Source organism: Heterodontus francisci, chromosome 12, assembly GCF_036365525.1.
Source record: "Heterodontus francisci isolate sHetFra1 chromosome 12, sHetFra1.hap1, whole genome shotgun sequence".
Lineage (NCBI taxonomy): Eukaryota > Metazoa > Chordata > Chondrichthyes > Heterodontiformes > Heterodontidae > Heterodontus > Heterodontus francisci.
This window is the reverse complement of record NC_090382.1, coordinates 34,664,107-34,683,759: the sequence shown is the minus strand read 5'-3', so window position 1 is coordinate 34,683,759 and position 19,653 is coordinate 34,664,107. Positions and strand designations below refer to the sequence as shown.

General features: G+C 45.2%; 1 protein-coding gene across 2 annotated transcripts in view; it reads left to right on the top strand.

Annotated features, from left to right (window-relative positions):
- The first annotated feature begins 12,372 nt into the window (after positions 1–12,372).
- LOC137375813 (matrin-3-like) overlaps positions 12,373–19,653 on the top strand; it is a 70,815-nt gene continuing 63,534 nt past the window's right edge. For both annotated transcript variants that reach the window (XM_068043301.1, XM_068043300.1), the window contains exon 1: positions 12,373–12,467. The gene's annotated coding sequence lies outside the window, so the exon portion shown is untranslated. The remainder of the gene's footprint in view (positions 12,468–19,653) is intronic.

Genomic DNA, 19,653 nt, shown 5'->3' with positions numbered 1-19,653 from the left:
AAACAAAGCAAACTCGACTCCCTGAATTCTGATAAAAGTCTTGCACAGGTCTGGATCTCATCATCTTATTTCTCACTGACCTTACATTACTAAGAGTAATGACTGGAAGTGGTGGATGTTGTCCTCTCCTTTTCACTTGCTGTTTCACGTCTCCTTGTTTCCCTCTCTGCCTAAATTGAGGTCGCCTTGCTACCGAATTCGAGTTATCTCTTGTTGATAAATGTTGTTCTCTCCTTTTCACTCGGTGTCTCACGCCTTCTCGTTTTTCTCTCTGCCCGAATTGAGGCCGCTTCAGCCCCAAATACGGTCATCTCTGTTGCTACGCACACGGGCAATGGGTATCTTCCTGCAGTCTATAGCTTTCTTCCTCACTATCAACCAGACGACCAATTTTTGTATCATCTGCAAACTTCTTAATCATGCTCCCTACATTTAATTCTAAATCATCGATATAGGAACATAGGAACAGAAGGAGCAGGAGTAGGCCATTCAGCCCATCGAGCCTGCCCCACCATTCAATATGATCATGGCTGATCATCCACTTCAGTGCCTTTTTCCCACACTATCCCATATCCCCTTATGTCATTTGTATTTAGAAATTTGTCAATCTCTGCTTTAAACATACTCAGTAACTGAGCTTCTACAGCCCTCTGGGGTAGAGAATTCCAAAGATTCACAACCCTCTGAGTAAAGAAATTTCTCCTCATCTCTGTCCTAAGTGGCTTCCCCCTTATTTTGAAATTGTGTCCCCTGGTTCTAGACTCCCCAACCAGGGGAAACATCTTAGCTGCATCTACCCTGTCTATCCCTTTAAGTATTTTGTAAATTTCAATTAGAATACCTCTCATTCTTTGAAACTCGAGAGCATACAGGCCCAGTTTCCCCACTCTCTCTTCATAGGACAGTCCTGCCATCCTGGAAACAAGTCTGGTGAATCTTCGTTGCACTCTCTCTATGGCAATAATATCCTTCCTAAGGTAAGGGGACCAAAACTGCACACAGTATTCCAAGTGCGGTCTAACTAAGGTTCTATACAATTTAAACAGACTTCACTACTCCTGTAGTCAAACCCTCTTGCGATAAAGGCTGACATACCATTAGCCTTCCTAATTGCATGCTGCACCTGCATGTTAGCTTTCAGTGACTTATTGACAAGAACACCCAGATCCCTTTGTACATCTACACTTTCTAATCTCTTACCAGAAATACTCTGCACCACTGCTCCTCCTACCAAAGTGGATAACATCACATTTTTCCACATTACATTCCATCTGCCACGTTCTTCCCATTCACTAAGTCTGTCCAAATCCCCTTGAAGCTACTTTGCATCTTCCTCACAACACACATTCCCACCTAGTTTTGTGTCATCCATGAATTTGGGTATACTACATTTGGTCCCCACATCCAAATCATTGATATATATTGTGAACAGCTACGACCCAAGCACTGATCCCTGATATATACCACAAAAAGCAAGGGATCCTGTACTGAACCCTGCAGAATGTCACCGGTACATAAGAACATAAAAACTCGATGCAGGAGTAGACCTATGGCTCCTTGAGCATGCTCCAACATTCAAAATGTTCATTGCTGATCCTCTGCCTGAACTCTACATTCCTGCCTGTTCCCCATATCCCTTGATTCCATGAGATCAAAAATATATCCATCTCAGCCTTAAATATATTCAACTCCAAAGAGTCACAACCCTCTGAGTCTTCATCTCAGTCCTAAATGATTGGCCTCTTATCCTGAGGCTGTGCCCATGTATTAGATTCCTCTGCCAGAGGAAACATGCTCTCAGTGTCCACCCTGTCAAGCCCGGTCAGAATCTGCTTTGTTTCAATGTGATCACCTCTCGATCTTCTAAACTCCAGGGAGTATGGACCCAATTTACTCAGCCTCTCATCATAGGAAAACCCTCTCATCCCAGGAACCAATCTAGTGAACCTTCACTGTACCGCCTCCAAGGCAGTATATCCTTCCTTAGATCTTTCTTTCTTTTGGGCCTCCTTATCTCGAGAGACAATGGATACGCGCCTGGAGGTGGTCAGTGGTTTGTGAAGCAGCGCCTGGAGTGGCTATAAAGGCCAATTCTGGAGTGACAGGCTCTTCCACAGGTGCTGCAGAGAAATTTGTTTGTTGGGGCTGTTGCACAGTAGGCTCTCCCCTTGCGCCTCTGTCTTTTTTCCTGCCAACTACTAAGTCTCTTCGACTCGCCACAATTTAGCCCTGTCTTTATGGCTGCCCGCCAGCTCTGGCGAATGCTGGCAACTGACTCCCACGACTTGTGATCAATGTCACACGATTTCATGTCGCGTTTGCAGACGTCTTTATAACGGAGACATGGACGGCCGGTGGGTCTGATACCAGTGGCGAGCTCGCTGTACAATGTGTCTTTGGGGATCCTGCCATCTTCCATGCGGCTCACATGGCCAAGCCATCTCAAGCGCCGCTGACTCAGTAGTGTGTATAAGCTGGGGGTGTTGGCCGCTTCAAGGACTTCTGTGTTGGAGATATAGTCCTGCCACCTGATGCCAAGTATTCTCCGAAGGCAGCGAAGATGGAATGAATTGAGACGTCGCTCTTGGCTGGCATACGTTGTCCAGGCCTCGCTGCCGTAGAGCAAGGTACTGAGGACACAGGCCTGATACACTCGGACTTTTGTGTTCCGTGTCAGTGCGCCATTTTCCCACACTCTCTTGGCCAGTCTGGACATAGCAGTGGAAGCCTTACCCATGCGCTTGTTGATTTCTGCATCTAGAGACAGGTTACTGGTGATAGTTGAGCCTAGGTAGGTGAACTCTTGAACCACTTCCAGAGCGTGGTCGCCAATATTGATGGATGGAGCATTTCTGACATCCTGCCCCATGATGTTTGTTTTCTTGAGGCTGATGGTTAGGCCAAATTAATTGCAGGCAGACGCAAACCTGTCGATGAGACTCTGCAGGCATTCTTCAGTGTGAGATGTTAAAGCAGCATCGTCAGCAAAGAGGAGTTCTCTGATGAGGACTTTCCGTACTTTGGACTTCGCTCTTAGACGGGCAAGGTTGAACAACCTTCCCCCTGATCTTGTGTGGAGGAAAATTCCTTCTTCAGAGGATTTGAACGCATGTGAAAGCAGCAGGGAGAAGAAAATCCCAAAAAGTGTGGGTGCGAGAACACAGCCCTGTTTCACACCACTCAGGATAGGAAAGGGCTCTGATGAGGAGCCACCATGTTGAATTGTGCCTTTCATATTGTCATGGAATGAGGTGATGATACTTAGTAGCTTTGGTGGACATCCGATCTTTTCTAGTAGTCTGAAGAGACCACGTCTGCTGACGAGGTCAAAGGCTTTGGTGAGATCAATGAAAGCAATGTAGAGGGGCATCTGTTGTTCACGGCATTTCTCCTGTATCTGACGAAGGGAGAACAGCATGTCAATAGTCGATCTCTCTGCACGAAAGCCACACTGTGCCTCAGGGTAGACGCGCTCGGCCAGCTTCTGGAGCCTGTTCAGAGCGACTCGAGCAAAGACTTTCCCCACTATGCTGAGCAGGGAGATTCCACGGTAGTTGTTGCAGTCACCGCGGTCACCTTTGTTTTTATAGAGGGTGATGATGTTGGCATCGCGTATGTCCTGGGGTACTGCTCCCTCGTCCCAGCACAGGCATAGCAGTTCATGTAGTGCTGAGAGTATAGCAGGCTTGGCACTCTTGATTATTTCAGGGGTAATGCTGTCCTTCCCAGGGGCTTTTCCGCTGGCTAGGGAATCAATGGCATCACTGAGTTCCGATTTGGTTGGCTGTATGTCCAGCTCATCCATGACTGGTAGAGGCTGGGCTGCATTGAGGGCAGTCTCAGTGACAGCATTCTCCCTGGAGTACAGTTCTAGGTAGTGCTCAACCCAGCGGTCCATCTGTTTGCGTTGGTCAGTGATTATGTCCCCCGATTTAGATTTGAGGGGGGTGATCTTCTTGATGGTTGGCCCAAGAGCTCTCTTCATGCCATCATACATTCCTCTGATGTTTCCGGTGTCTGAGGCCAGCTGAATATGACTGCATAGGTGTTGCCAGTAGTCGTTTGCGCAACGCCTAGCCGTTCTTTGTGCAGTACTTCTGGCTGCTTTAAGTGCTGCGGATGTTAAATCGCTGGGGGCTTTCTTGTAGTTCAAAAGTGCAATGCGCTTAGCGGCTATGACAGGTTCCAGCTCTTCATTATGAGATTGAAACCAGTCTGCATTTCTCTTCACACGTTTGCCGTAGGTGGTCAAAGCTGACTCATAGATGGCGTCTCTGATGTGGGCCCACTTGGTCTCAGCATCCCCTGTGGGAGTGTTTTGAAGGGCTGTTACAAGTGAATTTAGAAATTTTTGTAACAGCTGTGGGTGAGAAATTCTGCTCGTGTTGATGCGCGGGTGGCCCTTCTGCTTGGAATGATGCAACTTCTTTGGTCTGAGTCTAACCTTGCTGCACACCAGGGAGTGGTCGGTGTCGCAGTCCGCACTGTGGAAGCTGCGTGTGATTTGAACACTGTTTAAGGCGGCTCGCCTTGTGACAATGAGGTCTAGCTGGTGCCAACGACGTGATCTTGGGTGCCTCCATGAAACCTGGTGACAGGGTTTAGTGTGAAAGAACGAGTTGGTGATGCAGAGGTTATGATAGGTACACAACTCAAGCAGTCTCTGCCCGTTCTCATTCATCCTTCCAACGCCATAGCGCCCAAGGCAGGAGGGCCATGAGTCATGGTCGGCCCCAACCCTGGCATTAAAGTCCCCCAGCAGGAATAGGTGTTCGGTGTTGGGGATGCTGCTAATGATGTTATGGAGTTGTTCATAGAACTGGTCTTTAGCTTCAGGTGCGGAACAGAGTGTTGGAGCATAGATGCTGAGTAGGTGTACTGGACCAGAGGTGGTGAGCAGTCGGATGGACAGTATGCGTTCCGAGCCATTTGAGGGAGGCTCTATCATGCTGAGCAAGGAGTTTCTGATGGCGAAGCCCACTCCATGCTGTCTTGGTTCTTCAGGATCCCTGCCCTGCCAGAAGAAGGTGTAGTCTTGCTCTGCTAGAGAGCCACTCGCGGGGAGGCGAGTCTCCTGAAGTGCTGCAATGTCCACATTGAGTCTACTGAGCTCGTTGTTAATGATGGCGGTCTTCCGAGAATCGTTGATTTGTGTAAGGTCTTCCGACAGGCCAGGACACATAGTTCTGACGTTCCAGCTTGCAAAGCGAAGGGCTGGTACCTTCTTTCCTTTTTTCATGTTGTTTGGTGCGGTGTATCAGTCCACCTTTCGGGCAATGACCCTGAGCTCCAAGCACCCATTGAAGCAGGCAGACTGTGGCGGGACAGAACCTTATTGACCGGGGGCTGCCCGGTTTGAGGCGGGCGGTAGCTGTCCAGTGAGGTGCAATGACCTCTCCCACCGACAAAGGCAACCCGTGGCGCCCAGTTTCTACGCCAATTTATCTGGACTTATAACCCGTAACTGCTGCCTTCCGTGTTGTTTCAGTCGCTGTGAGGCAACTATGGAGTGACCTCTCCATGGCGCATGCCTGGGCAAATTTATGGAGGTTGAGAGTTGCCCAGTCGTCAAAACCCCCCTCTCGGCCTTTCTGGTGGGGTCCAAAGGAGTGCAGGACACGACGTTTGGCACCAGTATGGCTGCAGGAACTGCCGGAAACATGCCAAAGGTGACACATGACCGCCTACGGGGTTCCGCTCCGGATTTTCTGTTAGGGTTTACTCCCTTAGCCTTGGTCTCTCCCGAGACGCCCACAAGGCAGTGGGGTTGTTGGGGCCCCTACACAGGTGTAGGATGGTGCCGGTGGGAGGAGGGGATGCAAGGGGGAGGGGTAGAGGGAGGAGGTGGGGGGGGTGCAGGGGAAGGGGGTGCAGGGTGAAGATGGTGCGAGGGGGGGGCGGGCTGGGACGGGGTTGTGAGGGGGTGAGCTGAGAGGGTGGAGCAGGGAAGGGGACGGGGGTGGGGGGGGGGGGGGTGGAAGGGGGGTAAAGGGGGTGGGGGGGGAGGGGGGGTGGAATCTGGTGCAGGTAATAAGCCATTTCCTCAGTGCCCACCATCGACGTCCGGAAAGCTCATCCACGTCCTTCGGGAGGTGAAGCATCATTTGACAAACTTAGAGGTGATTACATTTGCTAAGGGGTTTTTTTTTGCAGTGGTTTAAATAAAGGCATGCAGCATTGCCGACAGTGCGCTGCAGATGCTCTCCGAGCCATCTCCCGCGGGCGCTTTGAAGTTGCGGCCGGGGGGGCCGTTCGTGGATGTTTTGGGTGTTCGGGGCACCTTTTCACAGGACTTCTCTCGGGTCCCGCAGCTCCTTCTTCACCTCAATGGACTTACCGCATGCCGTGGCTGCAGACACTCTGGACTGTGAAGACAGCAGGATCGGAGATTAAAGTATCGGCAGCTGTGCTCGTCAGTTTCATCCGGATCAATTTCATTGAGATTCTTCCTTAGATATGGAGACCAAAACTGCGCAAAATACTCCAGGTGTGGTTTTACCAAAATGCTACACAATTATAGCAAGACTCCCTTGTTCTTGTACCCAAGTCTGGTTCATCCTGAAACAAGTAGGGGGATGGAATCAGTGGCGAGGGTATAGAGTTTGTGATGGAGGCCAAAGACGATGACTTTGGTCTTTCCAGTATTAAACTAGAGGACACTGCAGCTCATTCAGGACAATTTAAGTCAGCATTATGTCACGGCCAGGTGAGGAGGGAGTCTCAGGCTCCCCTTTCGTTCCTTTTCTTGTTTGACCGCAACAGGGTTTATTCCTTTTTTGAAACAGTGGCTGTGATTACCACCTCTGTGATTGTTTGACCTTGTTCCTCTTATGTAATTGCAAAAGAACCAATCAGACAGGTTTTCTTGAGTTTAGACAAGAAAGAGGTAAGTTTATAACACTTAACACTCTAACCTGATTTAAAATACGAAAAATACGCAACACATTCACACACACATTCACACAAGAGTCACACACACACAAATAGATTACTGACGGAAACAGATTTGGTTGTTGAATTAAAGTCCAGAATTTAAATACAGTATGTAAACCCAATAGTCCTCAGCTGAAATTGTAGCCTTGAAGTCCTCGCTGGGCCACTTGCATGGTGGTTGGCTTGCTTTGCTCAGGGCTCCTGAAGGCAGAGGGGTGGTTGATTCTCTTCCCCTGGTTGCTGTCTGTAGTGGTCTGTTAGCTTGGGTGGGGGTGGGGGGCGGGGGGGTCCCAGTTGCAGCCGGATCTCTTGATATTTTCTGGGAAAAGAGAGAGCCTGCTCCATTGCTGTCTTTTCAGCTACTGCCTGTCTGCTGCCTGTGTTACAAAACTTACAGTTTCTTCAGAGCTGTGCAAGCAGTCACATGGTTCTATCAAACTCCTTTGTTTTTAATGAGTTTTTTTTCTGGAATCTTATCTGAAATTCAAGGTGCTGCAGGCCCAAGGATGACTTTGAATGGTTCACTAACGGGGATCATCTGGCTCATCTACACACTTAGCCAAAGCATTGTTCTGGCTGGGCTTTGTTAGACTTTTTGTCTCCAGTTCAGTCTCCCGGTGTTTCAAATGTAAATTGCAGTGGCCATTTAGGCTGTTAGTTTTTTAAAAGATAACTTGTTGGATTTTTCCATTAAAAGTCTACTGTGAGTTTCCAACCAATGAAATTATATTTCCCATTTAGCATATAGGGTTTTCCTGAAAAATTAGTAAAACTGGAGGCAATGGGAATCAGGGGTAAACTCCACACTGGTTCACGTCATACCTAGAAAGAAAGACTTGCAATTATATAATGCCTTTGATGACCAAAGGACATCTCAAAGCACTTTACAACCAATGAAATATTTTTTGAAGTGTACTCACTATTGTAATGCAGGAAACACAGCAGCCAGAAAGTACAAAGTAAACTCACACAAACAGCAATGTGATCATGACCAGACAATCTGTTTGTGTTATGTTGATGGAGGGATAAATATTGGCCAAGACGCCAGGGATAACTCCACTGCTCTTCTTCAAGACAGTGCAATGGGATTTTTTTACATCCACCCAAGTAAATAGATGGGGCCTTGGTTTAACATCTCATCCGAAAGACAAAATCTCTGGAAGTGTCGTGCTTCCTTAGCACTGCACTGGAGTGTCAGCCTTCATTTTTGTGCTCAAGCCCTGGAATGGAATTTGAAATAGGAACCTTGTGAGTCAGAGGCGAGAGTTCTATCAACTGTGTTACAGCTGACACCTAGCACAAAGGAAGATGGTTGTGGCTGTCTTAGGTCAATTATCCCAGCCTTAGGAAATCACTGCAGGAGTTCCTCAGGGCAGTGTCATTGGCCCGACTATCTTCAGCTGCTTCATCAATGACCTTCTCTTTATCATAAGGTTAGAGGTGGGGATATTCGCTGATCAGTGCAGTGTTCATTTTTAGATTAGATTAGAGATACAGCACTGAAACAGGCCCTTCGGCCCACCGAGTCTGTGCCGAACATCAACCACCCATTTATACTAATCCTACACTAATTCCATATTCCTACCAAACATCCCCACCTGTCCCTATATTTCCCTACCACCTACCTTTCCTAGTGACAATTTATAATGGCCAATTTACCTATCAACCTGCAAGTCCACTCCCTATTTCTCATAAAGAAGCAGCCCGCACACTCATGCAGCAAGAACTGGATGACATTCAGGCTCAGCTCAGTGGCAAGTAACATTAGTGCCAGACAAGTGCCAGGCAATGACCATCTCCTGATGACATTCAATGGCATTACCAGCATCAAATTCCCCCACCATCAACATTCTGGGCATCACCATTGACCAGAAACTTAACTGGACCAGCCACATAAATACTGTGGCTACAAAAGTAACACAATACCAACATCTTGTATTTATATAGCACCTTTAGCATCATAAAATGGCACAGGGGCATTATAAAGCAAAATCTGTCACGAAGGCACATAAGGAGGTATTAGGGTGGATGGCCAAAAGCTTAGTCATAGAGGTAGGTTTTAAGGAATGTCTTAAAAGAAGAAATAGAGGTGGAGGTTTAGGGAGGGAACTCCAGAGCTTAGGACATTGGCAGCTGAAGGGACAGCACCAATGGTGGAGTGAAAGAGGCCAGAATTAGAGGAGCTTAGATAACACTGAGGGTTATGGGGGTGGAGGAGATTGCGCAGATAGGGAGGGGCGACGCCATGCAGGATTTTGCAAATAAGATGAGAATTTTAAAATCAAGGCATTGCTTAACCACGAGCCAATGTAAGTCAGTGAGCACAGAGGTGATGGGTAAACTGCACTTGGTGTGAGTACACAGGCAGCAGAGTTTGGATGACTTCAAATTTATCGAGGGTAGAATGTGGGAGGTTTGCCGGGAGTATGAATAAGACATTAGCAGCATATGAGCTGAGGCACAGGCAGAGTCAGGCAATGTTGCAGAGTTGGAAATAGGGGGTCTTAGTGATGGAGTGGAAATGGAGTACAGTGGCAGCTAATCTCAGGGCCAAATATGACACCAAGGTTGTGACCAGTCTAGTTCAGTCTTGGACAGTTGCCAGGGAGAGGCACGGAGTCAGTGTGAGGGAACGTAGCTTGTAGTCAGGACCGAAGACAATAGCTTCAGTCTTCCCAATACTTAGTTGGAGGAAATTTCTGCTCATCCTGTAGTGGATGTTGAACAAGCAATCTGATAATTTAGAGATACTGGACGAGTCAGAGAGGCGGTGATGAGGTAGAGCTGGGTGGCGTCAGTATACATGTGAAAACTAACTTTGTGCTTTCAGACGATCTTGCCAAGGGGCAGCATGTAGATGAGAAACAGGAAAGGACCAAGGATTGATCCTTGAGGGACACCAGAGGTAATAGTTCAGTAGTGGGATGGCATACCATTGCAAGTGATTCCCTGGCTACGATTAGATAGGTAAGCTGGAACCAGGTGAATGTGTTCACAAACAGCTGGATGATAATGGAGAGGTGTTGGAGGAGGATGGTGTGGTCAACCGTGTGAAAGGTTGCAGACAGGTCTAGAAAGACGAGGAGGAATAGTTTACCTTTGTCACAGTCATGTGGGATGTTATTTGTGGCTTTGGTAAGAGCCATTTTGATACTATGGCAGGGGTGGAAACCTGATTGAAGAGATTTAAACCTGGAGTTCAGGGTAAGATGGGAAAGGATTTGTGAGGGGATAACACATTCAAGGACTTTGGAGAGGAAAGGGAGGTTGGAGATGGAGAGGTAGTTTGCAAGGATAGAGGGGTCAAGGATTTTTTTGGAGAGGGTGATGACGACAGCTTGAAGGAGAGAGGAACAGTCCCTGAGGGGACTGAACCATTAACAATATCAGCTAACATGGGCAGGTCAGACGGGTTGTTCTGTGGCGAGTGACTCAACGCCTAACTTCTAAAAGCTTTTACACCACTTGCATGGCATAAGTCAGGAGTGTGATGGAATACTCTCCACTTGCCTGGATAAATACAGCTGCAACAATACTCGAAGCTCAACACCATCCAGGCCAAAGCAGTTTGTTTGATCAGCACCCCATCCATCACCTCAAATATTCACTCCCTCCACCAACAGCCCAGAGTGCCTGCAGTGTGTAGCATCCACAAGAAAGAAAGACTTGCATTTATACTGTACCTTTCACAAACCACCAGACGTTTCAAAGCACTTTATAGGTAATGAAGTACTTTTTGAAATGCAGTCACTATTGTAATACAGGAAATGTAGCAGCCAGTATGCATACAGCAAAATCAAACAAATAGCAATGAGTGGATAATCTGTTTTTGTGATGTCGATTGAAACTCCCCTGCTCTTCTTCAAAATACTGCCATGGAATCTTTTAGATCCACCCAAAGAAGCAGATGGGGCCTCAGGTTAACATTACATCCGAAAGACAGCAGCTCCAACAGCACAGCACTCCTTCAGTACTGCACTGGAGCATCAGCCTTGACTTTTTGTGCTTAAGCCCTAGAGTGAGGCTTGAACCCAGAATCTTGTGAGCCAGTGATGACAGTACTACCAATTGAGCCACAGCTCGCCAAGGCTCCTTCAATAGTATCACCCAAACCCACAAACTGTACCACTTAGAAAGACAAGGGAACGTGGGAATACCACCACCTGCAAGTTCCCCTCAAGCCACACATCATCCTGACTTGGAAATATATCGCTATTCCTTCACTGTCGCTGGGTCAAAATCGTGGAACTCCCTCCCTAACAGCACTGTGAGTGTACCTACACCAATTCAAGAAGGGAACTCACCACTACCTTCTCAAGGCAACTAGGGATGGGCAATAAATGCTGGGCTTACCAGTGATGCCCACATTGCACGAATGAATAAATCAAAAGATTTGAAGGACACCAAGGAGTTGCCCAGTCCAACATTCCTCCTTCAACCAAAATCAGCAGTCATCTCATTGCTGGTTAGGAGATTCTGCTCTCTGCAAAACAGCTGCCATATTTCTCATTGAGTTGTTGGTTAAGGTATTTCTCAGATAAGGCAATACAAAAGTTTGTGAATTTTTTGGAATTCTCTACCTCAGAGAGCTGTGGATGGTCAGTCATTTAACATATTTTTTGGGTACTAAGGAAATGAAAGATATGGGGATAATGCAGGAAGGTGGATTTGAAGTAGAAGATTAACCATGATCATCTTGAATGGCTCAAATGCCAAGTGGCCTACTCCTGTATCTATTTATGTTTTTGTAAAAAGTCTTGATAAGTATTTTCTTAATTTTTATGTTATATTCGTTTTAATGTGACTGACACAAGCACAGAATTTGTAATGTTACTTTAGCTATGGGGTTTTTGTTAGGAAATATTGGCCAGAATACTGGGGAAAATGCTCTGGTCTTGTTCAAAGCACAGCATCCCAATTAATACTTTACTGTATTCCCTCAAAATGTATTACTGTATTAATGTATTCCCTCAGCACTTCCTGGTTTTTGGGCTCAAGTACTTCAGTGAAACTGAAATTAGGGAAAAGCCAGTGGGTTAATGGGAACAAAAATACACTTTAAAATCAGCAATAAAATGCTGGGGTAATAAAACAATTCTATTTTTAAATTCTGCACATACCAAAGTGTAATAAAATTACATGAACTGGAGAACATTGTGATTCTGAAATAAATCATAGCAGCCTTTTTTGATTAAATATTGCAAGATTCACAATAAAGTGTGCTTTGAAATCATCACCAACAATAAGAAGCAACAGACACGTTCTTCATTGAAGTTAGATGGGACCAAAATCCGCCCTCCAAGCAGCGGTGCATGCTGGGATGCTCGCCGGACAAGCGCATGCTTCCATTGTCTGAACACTGCAACCCGTCTCAGGCGTGAGTGGGAATCGCATGCGCACCGTCTTGTGCCGGAAGCCGGGCTTCCTGGCTGTGAGTGAGGTGCGCACGCGTAACGGTTCGTCGCCACGTGGGGGTGGGCCGAAGTGAGCTGTGCGTGCGCACACCGTTTGGTCGGGAAGACGCGCTGCTCCAGGTAAGAAAGCGGGATGAAAATGGCGAAATGAAATGGAGTAGAAACCGAGGGGAAAGTGATCGCTGGATCGACTTTAGCGGTCATGGAGGTTAATGTAGGAGGCAGAGAAATGCTTTCGGCCAGATTAACGCCTCTATAACAACAAGCCGGAGCCGCCATGTTTGGCTGACTCTGGGACGGGGAGTTTGTTATTTTCGCGGCTGCAGTCGGCGCCATTTTGTATTGAAGGAAAATTATTTCAGCAAACCACAGAGAAAATAATATAGCTGGCAGCAGGCGACACAACCCTGGGATATTAGAGGGAAGGGGGAGGGGTGCGCGAGAAAATAAAGTATATCTTTACCCCAGAAAAAAACATTTTGTGAAAAAGAGGAATGGGGAGGGGCTTAAAGACGGTAGCGGGAAGGAGTAAGAAATTGCTGCGAGATAGAATAAATGGATGGGGGAGTAATAACAGCATAGCTACAGCATGAGTGAGAGCTAGAAGATCAGCAGCGGGGAAACGAAGCTGAGGAGGGATTTTTTATGAGCAGTTGATGTCGGGGAAAGGAATGGAGACTGAGAAATAAAGGTGTGGAACGAATAGTATAATAGTATGTTGGAGAGGAAGGAAAGAGAAACGGGAAGGAGTTGGCCATTCAACTTATTCGAACCCATTGATTAACGTCTTGGCTGATCTGTGTTTAACTCCATCCATCTGTTTTGTTTCCAGTTACTTTTATATCCTTAGCTAGTAAAAACCTAGCAGTCTCATTTTTTAAATTATTAATTGGGTTAGTATCTACATTTTGTAGGAGAGAGTTCCATACACGTCTACCACCGTTTCGATGCGGAAGTGCTTCCACATTTTTCTCCTCAATGGCCCGGCTCTGATTTTAAGGTTATGTCCCCTGATCCTGGACTCCCTCAACCCTGTTGATTCCTTTCAAAATCTTAAACGCCTCAATCGAATCACCTTTTAATCTTCTATATTCAGAACACACAAACCTAGTTGAGAGAGTCTCTCTTAATTTAACCCATGGAGCCCTGTTAACATTCTGGTGAATCTGCACAACATTGTTTCCTTTCTGAGGTGTGTTGCCAGAATTGGACACAGTACTCTAGATTAGGTCTAACCAAGGGCTTCTGTATAGCTGTAGCAAAACTTTCTCCCCTTTTTATATTCCAACTTTCTAGTTATCAAGGCAATGTTTCAATAGCCTTTTTGATTATTTTTTATACCTGATGCTTACATTTTAGTGATTGGTATACAGGGATCCCTAAATCTCTGGACCTTCACTGTTCCTAGCTTTTCGCCATTTAAATAATACTTGCATCTGTCCATTTTTGGTCCAGAATGTAAAACTTCACACTTGCCTATATTGAAATACATCTGCCACAGTTTTTCCCACTCACTTAATCTGTCAATGCCTTTTTGTCAAATGCTTCCGTTCACACTAACTATTCCACCAATCATTGTGTCACTGGTAAATTTGGATATATGACTTTTTAAATTCTTTTCACGGGATGTGAGTCGTCTTGAACCACGGTGGTCCATGCAGTGCAGGTACATCCACAGTGTTGTTAGGAAGGGAGTTTCAGGATTTTGACCCAGCGACAGTGAAGGAACGGCAATATAGTTCCAAGTCAGGATAGTGTGTGGCTTGGAGGGGATCTTGCAGATGGTGGTGTTCCCATCCATCTGCTGCCCCTGTCCTTCAAGGTGAATTGCATTATCTAAGTCATTAATAAGTATAGTGAATAGTTGAGGCCTCAGCATAAATCCTTCTGGGACACCATGAGCCACGTCCTTCCAATTCGAGGACATACGCATTATCCCTACTCTTTCTTATACAGCCTAACCAATCTAACGAGGTCAGTAATATGCCTTAGCGAAGTGAAGTGTGATAAAGAATGCAGCAAGGCAAATAGCGATGGGAGGTGGATAAGAATGAAGATGGGGAGGAGATAGTACAGAGGCAATTAAACAAAAGGCAATAGAAAATGCTCGTCAAAAAGGAATTGGAGTACAACAAATGGAAATGGGCCATGAATGAATGAAAAGATGAGAGACGGGAAAAAAAGAAATGAGCGGGGCAGCTTGAGGAGCAGGAGTAGGTCATTTAGCCTCTGGAGCCTGTACTGCCATCCAGTAGGAGCATATCTCATCTGTTATTTTACTCCATATACTCACATTTTACCCGTATCCCTGAGTATCAACTGCCATTTGCAGAAGGGAGTTCCAAACTTCTATCACTGTTTGCCTGTGGAAGTGTTTCCTGACTTGCTGAAAGATCTGGCTCTAATTTTTATATTATGATCCCGAGTCTGAAATGATGGAGAAGAAACCAGGTGGAAATAAACCTGGCAGATATTGGAGGAGGGAATTAAACCAGAGAAAGAGTGGGGTTCATTGTAAATATAAGAGAATGGAGAATTAAAATGGGAGGAAGAGGGGAGATTCGGACACTGGAAGGAGAGGGTGTGGAGTAAGGAGTAGTATTTAGCAATACAGAGCAGAAGGTTTTTATTCCTGGCCAAGATGATTTTTTATCAGTTGTAGCACGACAATCAACTTCAACACCCTAGTCTAAGGAGATGACACAACAGTCAAAGTTTCAACTTTTAAGTGCTATCCAGTAACCCCTGTTGCAACATGACTGTAGATGGATGCCAGGTGATGCTGTTTGCAGTCAAATTGCCCATCGATACTATCCACGCTGTCACAAGAATAATTTGCCACTTGGGTGGGATACTGAAGAGCAGTCAGTACTTGTGGGTTTTCGGGTTCCACCAGGGCCGCCTAACTCCTGACCTCATTACAGCATTGGTCCAAACATGGACAAAAGAACTGAACTCAAGAGGTGAGCTGTAAGTAACTGGTCTTGACATCAAGGCAGCATTTGACCGAGTATGGCATCAAGGAGCCCTAGCAAAACCCGAGTCAATGGGAATCAGGGGCAAAACTCTACACTGGTTGCAATCATACTTAGCACAAAGGAAGATGGTTGTGGGAGGTCAGTCATCTCAGTTCCAGGAGTTCCTCAGGGTAGTGTCCTAGGCCCAACCATCTTCAGTTGCTTCATCAATGACCTCCTCTCCATCATCAGGTTAGAAGTGGGGATGTTTGCTGATGATTGCACAATGTTCACCATTCTCAACTCCTCAGATACTGAAGCAGTCCATGTCCATATGCAGCGAGACCTGGACAACATTCAGGCGTAGGCTGATAAGTGGCAAGTTACATTCGTGCTTCACAAGTGCCAGGCAATAACTATCTCTAACAAGAGAGAATCCAATCATATCCCCTTGACATTCAGTGGTATTGCCATCACTGAATCCCCCACTATCAACATCCTGGGGGTTATCGTTGACCAGAAATGTAACTGAACCAGCCATATAAATTCTGAAGCTACAAGAGCAGGTCAGAGGCTGGGAATTCTGCGGCTCGTAACACCTCCTGAATCGTCGAAGTCTGTCCACCATCTACAAGGCACAAGTCAGGAGTGTGATGGAATACTCTCCACTTGCCTGGATGAGTGCAGCTCGAACAACAGTCAGAAGCTCAACACCAGCTAGTGCAAAGCAGCCCGCTTAATTGGCACCCCATTCACCACCTTAAACATTCAGTCCCTCCACCACCGATGCACAGTGGCAGCAGTGTGTGCCATCTGCAAGATGAACTGCAGCAACTTACCAAGGCTCCTTCGACAGCACCTTCCAAACCCGTGAACTCTACCACCTAGAAGATGCATGGGAACACCACCACCTTTAAGTTTCCCTCCAAGCCATACACCACTCTGACTTGAAACTGCACCACATGGACCGCAGGGGTTCAAGAAGGCAGCTTACCACCACTTCTCAATGGCAGTTAGGAATGGGCAATAAATGCTGGCCTAGCCAGTGATGCCCACATCCTGTGAAAGAATTTAAAAAACCCAGCAAGTCTACTGTCCAGGGATGAGAGGAAATTGGTAAAAGCAGAGGGGGTAAGAAAATGTAGGAGCATGAAAATAAGGTCCATACACAAGTGGAAGGTGAACTGGTTAGTACTATAATCAAGAGGAGGTGGGTAAATGAAGAACTGAAATGGAAGAGTTAATGAGAAACAAAAAAATTGAAAGGAAAGATGGAATAAGAAAATTGAACCGAGATCAGCATTTGTGATAAATGGGCCATGATTGATACAAGATTATGATTTTGGATAGTAACCAAATTTTGAGGATGTTGACAAGAATCTGGAGAGGACCATGGCAATGAAGGATTGATTTTAACTGATACTATAAAGGAGGTGCAAAGTGCAGGGGAGACACAAATTTACTGTGAGAGGTTGAGAGATTAGTGAGGAAATTAAGATCGTGAGGGAGAAATTGATCAAGCTCAGGGCAAGGGATTCAGATGTTATGGAGTTCTCCATATAAGGTTTCTTGCATATCTTGCAAATTTTCATGCTCTTACACATTCTGCCATTTTTGCTCATGCTTGACTATTACATTATGTTGAAATGGTGGTGATAGATCTTTGTCAACAGATTTGTAAATTTATTTCCTGACTTCATATTTTGCTATTCATTGAGTTTGAATGCAGAGTTTTGAGTGCAGCAAAGACCTGTAGTGTGTCTGGGGCTGATAAAGGATCCAGCATATGAATTATGATGAATAACAGTGCAATCACACCAATAAAATTACACATTTTAGTATTTTTTTAAATGGCCATACCCAATGTTCAATAAATTCACTTTAACGATGAATAAGTTTGGTAAACTGCACTTTATGTGCAGAGAACTTCAGTATTCTTGCCCTGTATGGCAGGTGCTTTATGGTTTTTGAGCTGGTTATTGTTCATGTATAATAAAGAATATTTGAAGGCAATGAAAGTGACTGTGGTAGACTAAGTTAAAACCTAGGTAGGTGAAAGAGGCATGAATCCTCAAAGCAGAGGCTTAAAAGGGGATAAGAATTGTCATTACGAACATAGGAATTTGGAGCAGGAATAAGCCACTTGGCCCCTCGAGCCTGCTCCGCCATTCAACAAGATCATGGCTGATCTAATTGTAACCTTGACTCCACATTCCTGCCTATCCCCGACAACCTTTCACCCTCTTGCTTAGGACAAATCTATCTACCTCTGCCTTAAAAATATTTAAATACTCTGTTTCCACTGCCTTTTGAGGAAGGGAGTTCCAAAGTCTCACAGCCCTCAGAGAAAAAATTTCTCCTCATCTCCGTCTTAAATGGACAACTTATTTTTAACTAGTGACCCCTAGTTCTAGATTCTCGCACAAGGGGAAGCATCTTTTCTACATCCAGCTTGTCAAGACCTCTCAAGATCTTGTATGTTTCAGTCAAGTCGCTTCTTACTCTTCTAAACTCCAGTGGATACAAGCCTAGCCTGTCCAACCTTTCCTCATAAGACAACCTGCCCATTCTAGGTATTCTGGTAAAGCTTCTCTGAATTGCTTCCAATTCTGCACACAGTACTGCACATGTAGTCTCACCAGTGCCCTGTATAATTGAAGCAAACCTCCCTACTTTTGTATTCAATTCCCCTCACAATAAACAATAAAATTCTATTAGCTTTCCGAATTACTTGCTGAACCTGCATACTAACCATTTGCATAATACAGCATAGGAGAAAGTCATTTAGCCCAGCATGCCTGTACCAGCTCTTTGAAGGAGCTAACCGATTTGTCTCACACACCTGCTTTTCCCCCAAAGTTCTGCAATTATTTCCCCTTATTCAGTTCCCTTTTGAAAGTTGCTATGGAGTTTGCTTCCACCACCGGGTCACACAGTGCACTTCATTTAATAACTTGCTGCTCAAAAAAAAATTCTCCTCCCCTCTGGTCCTTTTGCCAGTTATCTGTGCCCTCTGGCTACTAACCCTCTGTAGAACAGAATCAGAGAAAGTTTAAGGCACAGAAAGAGGCCACTTGGCCCATCATATCTGTGCCAGCTCAAAAACGATAACCTAGTATAATATATAGTAATGTGTGCCCTCTGGCTACTGACCCTCCTGCCAGCAGAAGCAATTTCTTCCCATCTACTCTATCAAAGCCCCTCATAATTTTAAACACCTTTTTCAAATCTCGCCTTGACCTTCTCTGCTGTTTGAGAACATTTCAGCTTCTCTAGTCTTTCCATATAAGTGACATCTCTCACCCATGGTACCTACCTCGTAAATCGCCTCTGTGCCTTCTCCAAGGAACATAGAAACAGGGGTATGCCAATCAGCCCCTTGAACCTGTTCTGCCATTCAGTTAGATTATGTCTGATCTATATCATAACTCCATCTGCCCACTTTGGGTCCGTAATCATTAATACCCTTGTCTAACAAAAGTCTTATTAGTTTCTAAATTTTCGCTTGACCTAGCCTCAACAACTTTTTGAGGAAAGAGACCCAATTTTCTATTGCTTATGTGAAGAAATACTTTTATCATCCCTGAATGGCCTAGCTCTAATTTTAAGGTGATGGCTGGTTGTTCTGGGCTCCCCTACCAATGGAAATTCCTTCTTATCAACTCCTTTGATCATCTTAAATACCTCAATTAGACTACCCTTTAATCTATATTCAAAGGAACGCAAGCTGAGTTTATACAACCTGTCCTTGTAATTTAACCCTTTAAGCTCTGAATTTCTGCTGCACTTCCTCCAAGATCTTCCAAAAATGTTACCCAGAATTGGACACAGTATTTCAGCTGAGGCCGAACCAGTGATTTATGAATGTTTTCCATAACTTACTTTTTGTACTCTTATCCTCTATTTATAAAGCCATGGATTCCATATGTATTTTTAATAGTCCAATTAACTTGTCCTGCCACCTTCACATATTTGTATGTGTAAAACCCCAGGTCTCTCTTCTGGCACTCTATTTAAAATAGTACCATTTAGTTTATATTGCCTTTCCTCATTCTTCCAAAATGCATCACCACACATTCCACATTGTTATAGAAAAATACATCTTTTTGTTAAAGCCTCTTAAAACTTTAACGCTAAAATGGGTGTTCTAAACAGTACAATTTTGATTGGATTAGTATTACAGAAATTGGGCTTCTATACCTCAACACCCAGATAAAATAATTCCTAATCTTGGTGCTTTTCCACCTCCAATGATACTGCCAAGTGGAAACGATCTGCTTTCCTTAGACTAGAAAGGAAAATCATAGGCCAGGCCTTGTGCTTTGTTTCAAATTACAATTGGTAAGCAT